Source organism: Chiroxiphia lanceolata, chromosome 1, assembly GCF_009829145.1.
Source record: "Chiroxiphia lanceolata isolate bChiLan1 chromosome 1, bChiLan1.pri, whole genome shotgun sequence".
NCBI classification, from domain to species: Eukaryota; Metazoa; Chordata; class Aves; order Passeriformes; family Pipridae; genus Chiroxiphia; species Chiroxiphia lanceolata.
Genome location: NC_045637.1, coordinates 123751245 through 123763409, shown reverse-complemented (window position 1 = coordinate 123763409; position 12165 = coordinate 123751245).

Genomic DNA, 12165 nt, shown 5'->3' with positions numbered 1-12165 from the left:
TGCCCTCAGGCACACACTTCCCCCCCCCAATTAAGAGCTCCTGTTCCATTCAGTGGGCCATAATGGAGACTTTAATGAAATGGGTCTGACTGCCCCTGGGGAAGCTGTATAATTAGCCCTGGAGTGCTGCTTTTCAGAGATAGCAGCCCTGGCTTTGGCCAGCATTGTATGGACCAAGAACCCACTCTGCAGTGGACAAAGAGATCCATGCAATCCCTTGGTGAGCAATGGTTTCCCAACACAGTAAAAGAGCGAACAGGAGCACTGCAGCTGTAAATGCTACTGAAAAAAAGATGCTGCCTTCAAATGTTTTATGCTAAACAGCCAATGTGTATGTGTGACAACCCCTCTGCCCTCAAGCCAAACAAGAAATGCATGTTCCAGGCCTTGATATTAAGGTGGTCATGAGAATGGACTGATTCCCTCCCCTTCTGGTTTTAACCTCAGCATCCTGGTTTGTCTGTCAACCAAGTTGCCTGCAACAAAGGAAGAGATGGACTAGACTCAGTGTTGTCTGCTAGATGAAATCTCCATGGGATTAATAAGGGGCCCTGATATGCTAGGCACTGTGGGGGCATGCACAAACTGCCCTCTTTAGCATCAGTGAAACCAGAACTCTTTAACCAGATTTCACGTAAGCTTATCATGCTAGTCTAAAAATAACCCTAATAGAAATGTTGTTGTGAAGCGCCAAGTTGGTTTTCAGGGGAGTTTCAGAGTTCTCAACCACTCTGGGGACAGGATGAGAAAATGGGAGAATGGTAGAAGCAGTGTTGTGTGTTTGAAGCCACAGGAATTAATGGGGAACATCTGAGAAGCTTCTGATGTTACAGACCTGCTCCATTTTCCAGCACATTGTTCCGGGCTTCTGAGGGAGGAGAAGGGCAAGGATTTTGCTGTAAAGATTTTTGACAGTGAAGGATTGGGGAAAGTCTGAAAGGACATTCCATAAAGATGTTGGACCAAATCTCAAATGGTGCTAATCTAACTAGAGCTAGTGAGAAGTGAGATTTGGATGTACTCAGTGCTTCTCAATCTTTAGTCTTCTGGGGTTTGGCCCAGAAACCCTGTAAGTTTATGTTTCAAAAAAAATCCTGGACCAAAAGATGACATATTTTACTACAGATTTTATTGTAGACTAGGGAGTGTATAATTAGATATTTAAAAAAAAAAAAAAGAAAAAAAAAACAAAACCACAAAAAAAACCAAACCAAAACAAAACCCAACAACAATAACGAAACCCAAACCGAACAAAAAACCCCAAACCAATCTGCTATTCTGACTGATCTGGGAAATACTTTAAAAATTACTTTGGCTTCAGGTCCTGCAAAAGCAGTTGGCACAGTGGTTGGTAAACTAGCAGAATAGAGACTGACTTAAATTTTTTTGGTATCAGATTTAACTCTTCTGTCAGTCTTAATTTCTCAAATTCAGACACCTGATATATTGAATGTTTAATTTGTTGTTATATCAAGGCTCCTGGTTTTATTCAGGGTAGAAACTTGTGTTGCATTTTTCATGGTTAAACTCAGCATTCTGACTTAAGGAGGTTTTTTTTGTCAGACATAAAATCCTTCACCTTTCCTCAGACTCTGCTGCCTGTTGTTTAGTTCAGTTGTTTATTTCCTTTTGAAAGCCAAGAGTTTATCCTTCTGAAGTTTATTCCACACATCTGTGTTTTCATGGGTATCAAAAGTAATTTTATGTCCATTACTTCTTAAAGTAAAAGACAGAATATAAGACAGAGAATTAAGGATTATTTTCTGCAGTTTTTATAGGCAATGCCAAATATTTTAAAAACCAGCTGAAGCCCTGTGCTGAATCTTATCTTGCCAAAATTCTCTACTAACACTACAAGCAGTGGAGGCAAAAAAAATATATTAAACTTCAATTTCAAACATGATTTTTGGGAAACTAAAATTTGAAGGACTTTGAAGGCTTTTTTAGTAAGTGTTAAACTGGTACATCTTCTGCTTGGGATAAAGTCTATGGATGATTTATGCTAAGAAACTGTAGTGGTTGTCTGAGTAATATTTATAGAGTTCTAGTTAAGACTCTATTTTTGTTGGTTTCAGTAGCACAACAGTTCTTTCCTAGGGGAGATTTGGAAACAAAAATGTCACTATCAACACTTGTGCATCTGGAAATTACTGCAAAAAATACTGCCCAATAGTCTCTGATCATTAAGAAACCTGTTTCTTACTCTCCTTCCAACCCCAGGCTTGTGAGTGCTCCCTTTCAGCTGCTGAGGCAGGCACAGCTGTCGATAACACTGCCAGTTGTTACTGCATGTTATTCCGTTTTTCTTTGACAGGATACCCTTGAGCTGTGTACCAGAGAACTGAAATTTAAAAGCATCCTTTATCTTCTGTGCAATTTTCACAGTTGCGTTGTTGGGAGACTGAAGTTTGGCCCTCAGGGCTGGAATGGAAGGTAGCGGTTCAGCACCAGAGATCTCCACGTCTGTGTCACTGTCCTCTGCAACTGTTTGGAGGCCCATGTGAAGGTAAGAAGCAGTGGTCAGGTAACCACATGCCAAGGTCATTTCAACTCAATCAGCTGTTTATACTGAATAAAGGGGACATAATCCTTTCTCTGGAACTGTTATTTAAGTAGCTGGCATTATATGATGTTCTTGGAGGTGGGGGGCTGTGGGATTTTTTCTGGCAGTGAATGCTTGAACTTTGTAATATAGGTCAAACCAGTTCCACATCAGTAGCTAAAGGGGAAAAAAATGCCCTTCATTATGTTAACAAAAACAGGGGTTTACATGTGCATATATGCCAAATTCATTAGGCAGGTAATGAAGCATTTGCACAAATGTAATTACAAACAGCAATTCTGACAGTTCATAACACTGCATTAATAATCACTACAATTAGTTTTGATGATGGAAGCAATTTACAGCACGTCACATATATAAATAATGGTGCATTTCCTGAATGTGTCATTATTATGTATTAAGGATGCCACCTTGTTGTGACTTTCTCAGTAATGTTCCCCTTGAGTCAAAGTTAAGGGTAGATGAGTGATTTTATTTCATTTCAGACTTGTATAGTTTAAATACCGAGTCGAGGTCACTTGTCTAAATTCTGTATGTGAAAATGTGAAATGCCTAAATAAAAGCAGTAATTATTTATTACTGAATGTTATAGGATATTACTAAATAGATCCTCCAATTTTAATATCTTTTTTTCTTTATGATTATCTCTGAAATTTCTTTAAGTTAAGTGTAACCCCTTGATTATATGGTTTTCTCCTTATCTTCCAACTTGTATTTGCTCTTACAAATTGATTTTCTTTTTGTCTTCATACCCCTACTGACCTTTATTTAGCTAATAGGACATCAAAATGTTTTTCCTTTTTGTGGTACTTGGTGTCATAATAGTGAAATAATTGGTTAATTTTATAGTGATGATTTAATAATGTTTCCCATTTAGAAAACACGTTTATAAAATCAGCTTATTCCAACTCTTAGTTTTCTTTGCTAATAAGTATTGCTGCTTTAAGCTCTGTTCTTTTCAAACCACAATTCATAAGCTGGATAATTAATTTTGCTAATTAATGAGAGGGAGGAGTCTGATCTCAGAGAGCACTAGAAAGATCTGTAAGGTCAAGAATTATTTCTTCTCTTGGTAATATTGCTTATTGGCCCTTCTCATTGTATTGGTTAGTGATTCATTACCCTGTGGCTTTATAAGGATTTTTTTAACATAGATACTGGAGAGAGAAATAAGATAATAGGTTTTTTTAAATGTAACTTTGTATACATGTATATATATGTGTATATATCTATATAAACTCTCCCAACTTATTACCTTTTGGGGAAAACATTCTTAGGACAATTATGGATTGATCAGAAAGCAGAAAGCATAAGCTGGTCAACTTTAGCTAACCCATCAGCTAGTGGAAATTGCCATAACTTGATCATCACTTGTACCAGTTTTATAGTGTTTTCCTGTGAATATCCAATCTCGCATCTCAGTTTGACTTAATCCATTTTCCTGCTGCTAAGACAAACTCCAGCATGCTAACTCTGATCGTTAAGGCCTCCTTATGTGAAGTACAGGATGCTTGATCCTGCCTCATTGTCCCACTCTTGCCCTCCACCTTCTGATTCCTACACATGTGTTTGTGGAGTTGTCATTCAGTGTTGTAAGGGGGATGTGGATTCTGTCTTCACCGTTATCCATCCACTGAACAATGGCTCTGTGTTTTTTGGGGTACAACAGACTAGTTTTCTATAAAGTACAATGGCAATTATGTGAATCTGACAGCCCAAAATATTTCTAATTCAAACTCTTCAGTTTTCTTACACTACCAAAAATTCCCCTTTTGTATCAGCAGCTTTGATTACCCCAGTATAATCAATGACCCAGAAATGTGCAGCTGAATAAGCTCATACTGAGTTAGAATATTGATATACTCTTGTAAAAGACAAAGGAAGGAGCAATTTCTTGAGATAAATGTATTTGAAATTAGAAAAACATTAAATAAAGTTTTGTTGCCAACAAAGAGAAAAGTAGGTTCTAACTCCAAGAATGCTTTGTTCTAAATACAAGTTGTTCACATTTTTCACAGGGATTCTCTGGTCAGTCTTCTCCTCACAAGCATGCAGCATTACATGTTATATTCCAGTAGCTTTTTTTTTTTTAATTTTTTTTTTCATTCTCTTTCAACCAGTTTAAAATAAAGATGGGTTAGAGTTTCACATAATCAAAACTGCTACATACAAGTTTATGTAGTAAGCAGGCTGGAATAGCTGCAGCTATTTTACTTGTTCTGTTCTGTTACATCATGCAATATGTTAAGCCTATAATTAAGTTTTTACTTGAACCTGTTGGGAGACAAATACTGCCCCTAAGGGAATAACAGTTCCTGTCTGCAAAGGTTTCCTCACAAACTGACATATTTTGCAAACCAAAGGGGAGCAAAAAGAAGCTTCAAATGTTGTGAAGCCAAATTAAAGAGAAAGACAGTAGTTTCTTGAATAAAATGGTTTTCCACTCTTAATCAGATGCTATAACAATGGCATTATGACTAGAATTCTACAATAAACTTAATGCTTATGTAATGTGGCAGTCATGGGGTTAATATTAGTTCAATTTTCACTGAAGTTCTTGAATACTTCCCAAATTCAAATAATGTAGAATTTCAGTTACTAAGTGTTTCCTAGTGAGAGGATATAAAGCACTGCAATCAGATACGAGTTTTTTATTTCTCCTTTAAGAAAGGCACAGTAGGTTACCTTCCTGTCACTCACGAGGATTATGTTTTTAAAGATCTGTATGAGAAAATACATGCACTTGTTCATGAAGTTATGTTCTCTTATATCATGTGGAGTCTTGAAAATGTGCTTTTCACTTATAAGTTTTTTATAAGGGATAAGGTAGAAAACATGATGTAAGTCTCAGATAATTCATTTTACACTGTTATTGATTTTAGTCACAAACTTGCTCTTTTTACTCAGATACCTCTCTCTGGATTGAAATAAAAGAAATATGTTTCTCAATGTAGTCTGATGAACAAACCCAACCCAGCAATGTAAACATATAGCCATGAAGCTTTTTGAAAGGAGGCACTTTAATTTCTTATGTTTCTCCAAGCAGCATTTATTCTGAACAGCTTTGGTTTCTCCTTTAGAAAGCTGACTTGTTTTATTCAGTGATGCATTCTATTCCCCACGTAGGTCCTATGGGAAAACTTTCATTACCGCTTTGGCGAGATCATAGAGTGGCCACCAATGCCTGGGACCAGAGGCTCTGCTCTGTATACCTGCAAGAACTCATCAGACCACTTGTGGTAAGAACTTTCACACATGCCTAAAGCTCCTGAACATGTATATAGTATATTCAACCTAAGGGAAATTGAAGACCACAAACTTTCTCATCTATGCAGCTCCACCTGTAGCTAGGTCTTGTCTGACTGTGGATGAATAAATTTTACAATGATTCATCATGAGCAGATTTTCTCTGAAAGTGTTTGTGACTTGGCATACTGCTTGTTTACTTTTTCAAGTACCCTTACTTGGTAATGTGAATTCAGTGTTTTGTAACACAGCTTGTATAGCGATCTTAATGGCATTGGGTACACTTAGGTTTTCATTTTCCTAGTAATACTGTTTTAAGGTGCTTCAATTTAGAAAGGTCTGGATTGGCATGGGAAAGTATCTCTTATGGAACTGGTTACTTTAACCAACATAACTGATAGATTCACCAGTTCCAGCAGTCCAGAATGGCACTATCCTCAAAACTTGCACTTACTGTTTGCACATTTTCTTCTCCAGAAAAATAGTAGAATGGAAATGTTATACATTTCCTTGCATTTTCCCATTTCCAAAATAGGGAAAATAGTTTGTAAGATTGTTTTTAATTTTCTACTACCCTCTCACACATCTATAGCTTTGTCAGGTTATCACCAGCTGACATATACTGAATATTCAAATTTCACTGTTGAGTTTTTGTCCTGGACAGCAGTGTATGTGGAGCATCCGTGAGTCCAAGGTGCCAGGTAGGCAGAGTTGCTTCTAATCAGCAACACATGTTAGAATTTTTGAGGCTACAAAAAGAAAATGTTGCTCTAACTTTAGTTCTAAGAAGTCTTGCTTGGAAATTACTTTAAGCTATTTCCATATACATACATTTATATGTATTTATGTGGATGTATATACAGGGTGTGTGTGTATAAGATATATAGATAGATATATAAAAATATTAAAAAAACCCAGTCAGTTTCTGGGTTTGCTGAAGTAGTTACTTCAGAGAACTGATTGTACACAGTTTTCTAGAAACAGCCAAGAGATTTTTCGAGTACCCCTTGCAGGCTTCTTATTTTTCACTTTCCAAAGGTAAAATCTTATTTGAGAAAAATAAAATATGGAAATTAGCATGTTACATGTGAGCAGGCCATTTGTGGAGCCTGGCTAACTTGGGGGAAGTGCACCTTTCAGCCCTGGCAATGGGCTGAAGCTGCCTTGCAGTTGCAAGCAAGATGAGCGGGCTGATGTCTCCTCGGTCCCTAACAAGCAGGTTTTCATATGTCAAAGAACCACACTCAGATGAAGGTAATTGGAAGTAACTGCTCAGAAGAAGATGCCCAAGAGTAAGTTGCCATGGAGATGGAAAGGCTAAACACCACTGTACTCCTGACCTCGAAGGAGGCGGATTTCTCCACATGACAGCTGAGGTCGCAGGGGCATGCTGGGAAGCTCATCCTGCTGGTTCAAGGTCTTCCTGTAGCCTATGGATAAGTGAAGAATTACTGCTTCCAGTTTAGGTAGTCCATTAACCTTCACAAGCCTGAACTTTCATTCAAATAATTGCAAAATAAGTATAGGTGGTGAAACCTGAACAGAATCACTGCTATTTGTATGGCCTTTGGAAAGTTTAGGGACCCAACCCTGAGCTTGGATCCACTGGTGTGGATCTTTCCAAGATTTTTGCTGTAATTGGAAAACACTAAAGCTCAGAATTACCAGCAAAACCAGAAAATCATTTATTGATTGGCAACCAAATGAATGTAAACAGGATGGCCTTTCATCACTGGTGGGGCTTTGTGTTCACTGGGGTAATTACCTTCTCTTTTTACCTGTTTGCCTTACTGATGAGTTCTTTTAGATATAAATTCATTTCACAAGGTGCATTAGAATAAGCCACTATGCATGAGCTTTGATATACCTCACCTGGGATCTGCCATAAGGACAGAAGGGTGGCGAGTTCCTGCTATGAACCCCAGTAACCCACAGCCTCCCTCTGTGCACATGACTCCCACGGATACAGTAAAACCTGATTTAAGTGCCAGCAGAGAGACTGGTAAGTACAAACTGTCTGACAGAATTGATCTTCTACTCAAGGTAAATAACAGGGCTTTTTTCAAAACCTCAGCACTACTTCAAAGTGGTCTTAAGATATAGCCTATTGTGGGTGAGGTTAGTGGTGCAAGTTCAGGCGCAGGTAAATGGCTGGTTGCAGAACCAAATGACTTCAGAAATAAGTGCTTAGTGATGTTATTTTGAGCAACAGCTTGTTGTTGACTGTTCTAAATGCCAAAAGCCGTTAAATGTTATTGTGATTTTGTGGAGTGGACCCTGCATTAGGAAGAAATAGCTCTTGTGAAAAGTACCACTTAAAGCTAGAAATATTTTTCAGCAAAAACAACTTCAAGTCTAGTTTAAATCCCAGACAGCCCTATGACAATAAGTTCAGATAAATGCTTTGAATCCAGTGAAGTTCTTACAGCACGGGAGCTGGGGGAGTCTGGAAAAGAAATGTGATTGCTACAGCTTTTATTCTGTCCTGTCATCTGTAGGAGTACTCTTATACACCAAGAGTACATCTCACCAAAGCCCTGTCTACCTACTTAAATCTTGATCTGCTCTAAAGTCCCAAGTCTTATCTTAAATATCCTGACAGTGTTAGGGCCTAGGTGCTCTGTAGGAACAGTGCAGTTAATAGTGTTCGGTTCAATATTGAGCTGATTGAGACCTTAATTTTTTTCTCCTGCAAAAATCATCACCACTGTCTTTCTCACTGAGGCCAAAGCAGCATTACAAAACCCCAAGCAAGACTCCTACCTTTGGAGAGATGCAGTGGTGTAGCTAGATTTTCTTTTCTGTTCCAGCTCCTGGCTGCTAGGGACATTCTCTTCAGCCAGGCAGAAGAGAATGGAAGGGACGTGAACACTGTCCTGACTGGCAACTATTTCTGTGGAAAGTGGAATGGGATCACTGTTTCTGATAAGATTGCCCATATACTGACATGTGCCATCCCAGTTCCACACTCCACTTACCTGTCTCATCTACCTGTCTGTCCCTTTGACCACTTTAAGGTTATTATGAGTGCAGTGTTTGTGCAAAGCCCCTAATTAATGACAGACTAAATAGAACTAATGTTGTGGCTCATGTTAATACACAACAGGGTTGAGGTGAGCTGCGACTCCAGTCCTGCCTCTCCGACAGGTGTCCTGTGTGACTTTCTCCTGCCTCAGACTCTATGCAAAATGGCACAATAATCCCCCCTTGTCTGCTGCAGGGATGCAGACACATTCAGTACCTAAAAAACGCTCACCTCAGTAGTGACAGTCCTTAAAATAAACTCAGAGCATCCTCATGAAGGAAGAAGCAACAGTATTTTAACACTGCAGAAAATGGGACTGTCGGGAAATTATGCAAATAGTAACTATGCTAAAAATACTTTGGTAACCCTGTTCCATTGTATCAGAACATACAGGCATCATGTCCACAGACTCCAAGCAAATCTCAGAAATTTTGCAGATACAGAATATTTCAAGAACTGGTCTCAGAATTATCAATAACATTATTGATTCTTTTCTGCAGCTTGAAGGGGAACCGGCACTAGGTTTCTTGACCCCACCAAATCTGGATTATGATGGATACCATAAATACATAAAATTCTTGCATCTGAAAGTCCTGTACTATATGGACTGCACTCCAATGCTGAGATGAGATTCTTGACAACAATATCAGATAATTTCTTCAAAATTCTTTAAAAAATGCAACCTATGGATACATTTGCAGGAGAGAGATCAGGCTAGTCTGCAGAGAAAGATGTGAAGTTCTTAATCTGGTGTGTTGTCAGTGCTTTAATGACATGTGGAGCACACATCTGACTGTTATTTCAGCAAGAGACCTAATTTCTGGGGGGAAAATGTTGCATCAAATTAGAAAAGATGAGTGTTAATACTAGTGATGATAATGCACCAGCCTGGCCAAGGTACTGCACTAGGAAGGAAATCTGGACCAAAGATATTTGGACTAGAGGAACATCTAACCTGTTATGCAGTTCATTTCTTTTTCACTTTGAATTAATTGTGGGGTGGGAAACAAGGTATGGATCTATCTTACATTTTTTTTGTATGCTTTTATAAACAAGTACAGCAACAATAACTTACTAAAAAAAAGGCACGGTTTGTTGAATTGGTGGGTCTAGTCTTCACCTCTGTCCTTTGTTCTCATCTCCTGCATGATAAATCCCCTTTGAGTAGCTTTCCTGCTCCTTCCCACTTGTACTAAGCATAGGAAGTCCCTCCCAGCCTGCAGTTCTGGATTCCTTCTGCCACATTGTGCTTGTGCTGCCCTTCCTGATATAGAGACCGTGCACATCGCCACTTGGCTGTGCTGTCAGTGCTCTTCCACCACTTCCCTTTCTGGGCCCTTGATCTGATTAGGAGCCATGTGGCTGCTCCAAGAGACTTCCCTTGTAAGCAGTAGCCGAGGAGGTTTTCAGGGAGTTTTAGTTTACTGGTAGTCTGAAGAGGTGAAATCTGGCTAAGGAGGCTGTTTGACCATCTCTTAGCCTTAGCACCTCTCTTGTACAGAACCTGGAGTTTAGCAGAACAATATCATTAACATCTGTAAGCTATCAGATGCTATGTTAAAGGGACCAACCCTAATAGAAGGATAAGCTTCGTCACTTAACATGGAGTTAACTGGAGCACTGTAGTTCTGTTCATGGAACATCACTGGTGCTGTACTTAAGAGATTAAATGAATAACACATGAGCAGGGAAGGAAAATGTAATCAGAAATCTCAGCTAGTTCTGTTTCAGACCTTGCTGTCTTCTGCGCCTTCCTTTCTGAGTGTAGGTCTGAGAAACTATGTCCAGAAGCCTCAAAACCTGCCATATGATGAGACTGAGCCTTGAGCTCCTCATCCTTACCAGAGTTAATTAAAGTCTCCTGTGACTCCCACTCTTCTGCATTTCTCAGTCCCTTTTACTCCCTTCTTTTCCTCTAGGCACTCTTTTTTTTTTTTTCTCTTATCAGTATCAGATCATGGAGGTTTTGCAGGAGGGAGTGTGACAGCTCTTGCAAGCGGCCAAACAGTGCTTCATCTGCTGAGGGAAGTTTGTGCTTTTCACATTCAGTTACCATCCACTTTAGGGAGTCTGGAATATTATATATGGCATTCATTAATTCTGCCAAAGCTAGGACTGAAACAGAGGCTGAGCTGCATTAATGCTGTGATTTCAATTCCTGCTCCTTAGTACTGTTATTAATTGTTCTTCATTTATGTTCTGTCTCAGTTACAGAGCAGGCCTGCAGGGATGGAGAGAGGCTCTTTTGGGGGGTGAGACGTGTGTGCCTGTGCCTGCACTGTATTTTGCCTAATGCCTGGGACAGGAAGGACTGTGGGTGGTGGAGACAGTGACAGAAGCTATTAGGTACTAGAGAAGTACAAACCTCCAATCACATTCAGATGAAAATCAAGACAATTTCAGAGTACATCCTACTACATCCCAATTCTGGGAACAATGTGTTAGTGGGCTTCAGGGGTCAATATTACTTGAAAATATAAAGCTAAATAGAAGCTGCTAAGTGTTAATTGTTTTGCAGTCATTTATGTCAGTACTGTTGCCAAAAAGACAGCAAAGGTGAGGGAGGGAGCATCACTGTTTTTTATCTAAGAAAATGAGATGTTTGCACTCTCCTGGAAAAGTAATCAGAGTTGAAAGAAGAAGAGACAAAAAGAGTTGACTGCTGGGATTTCTAATGGCACTGTTGTATTGTCCTGGACAGGTTAAAGAATGTCTTCGATGATATTCTGGAGATACTTCTTGAGAAGTTTAATGTCATGCAGAAGACTACTGCCTGGAGCCCCTGTGCCCTTGTTTGCCTTCAAGAGTACAGGAGGAGGATCTGTAGCTGGACCTCAATATGAAGGCGAATGACTTTTTTATTAACAGTACTGTTGCTCTTCTGTGCATTTTGGGGCTTTTTTTGCTTTTTTTTGAAATGAAAGAATAGCTATTCTTTATGGTGCCAGTATGCTTTTTATTTTTCTGCAGACAAAGGGGGAGCTGATATTTTCTCCTCACATGGAAGTGCTGCAATCCACACTCTTCTGTGATGTTTTGCCAAACACATGGACTAAACTAGCATATTCCATCCACATAATGCTTTACCCACTGGTAAGTACCCTACAGTGACAGGGTTTAGCTACTAAGCACACAGCTATTGCAACAGCTTTGTTCTTTTTTTTTTCAAAATTTTTCCTAATGAAAGTCAGTTTTCCTTTGAAGTGGGTTTTGTAGAAATGCCAAGCACTTTGCTGAAGGCTCCATCACCACCCTTTGTCCCAAGAAGAAGGGGTGTTCAGCATCTTGCAGGATTCCTTTTCCCCTAGCCTGCCACCAGCAATAGCCGCTT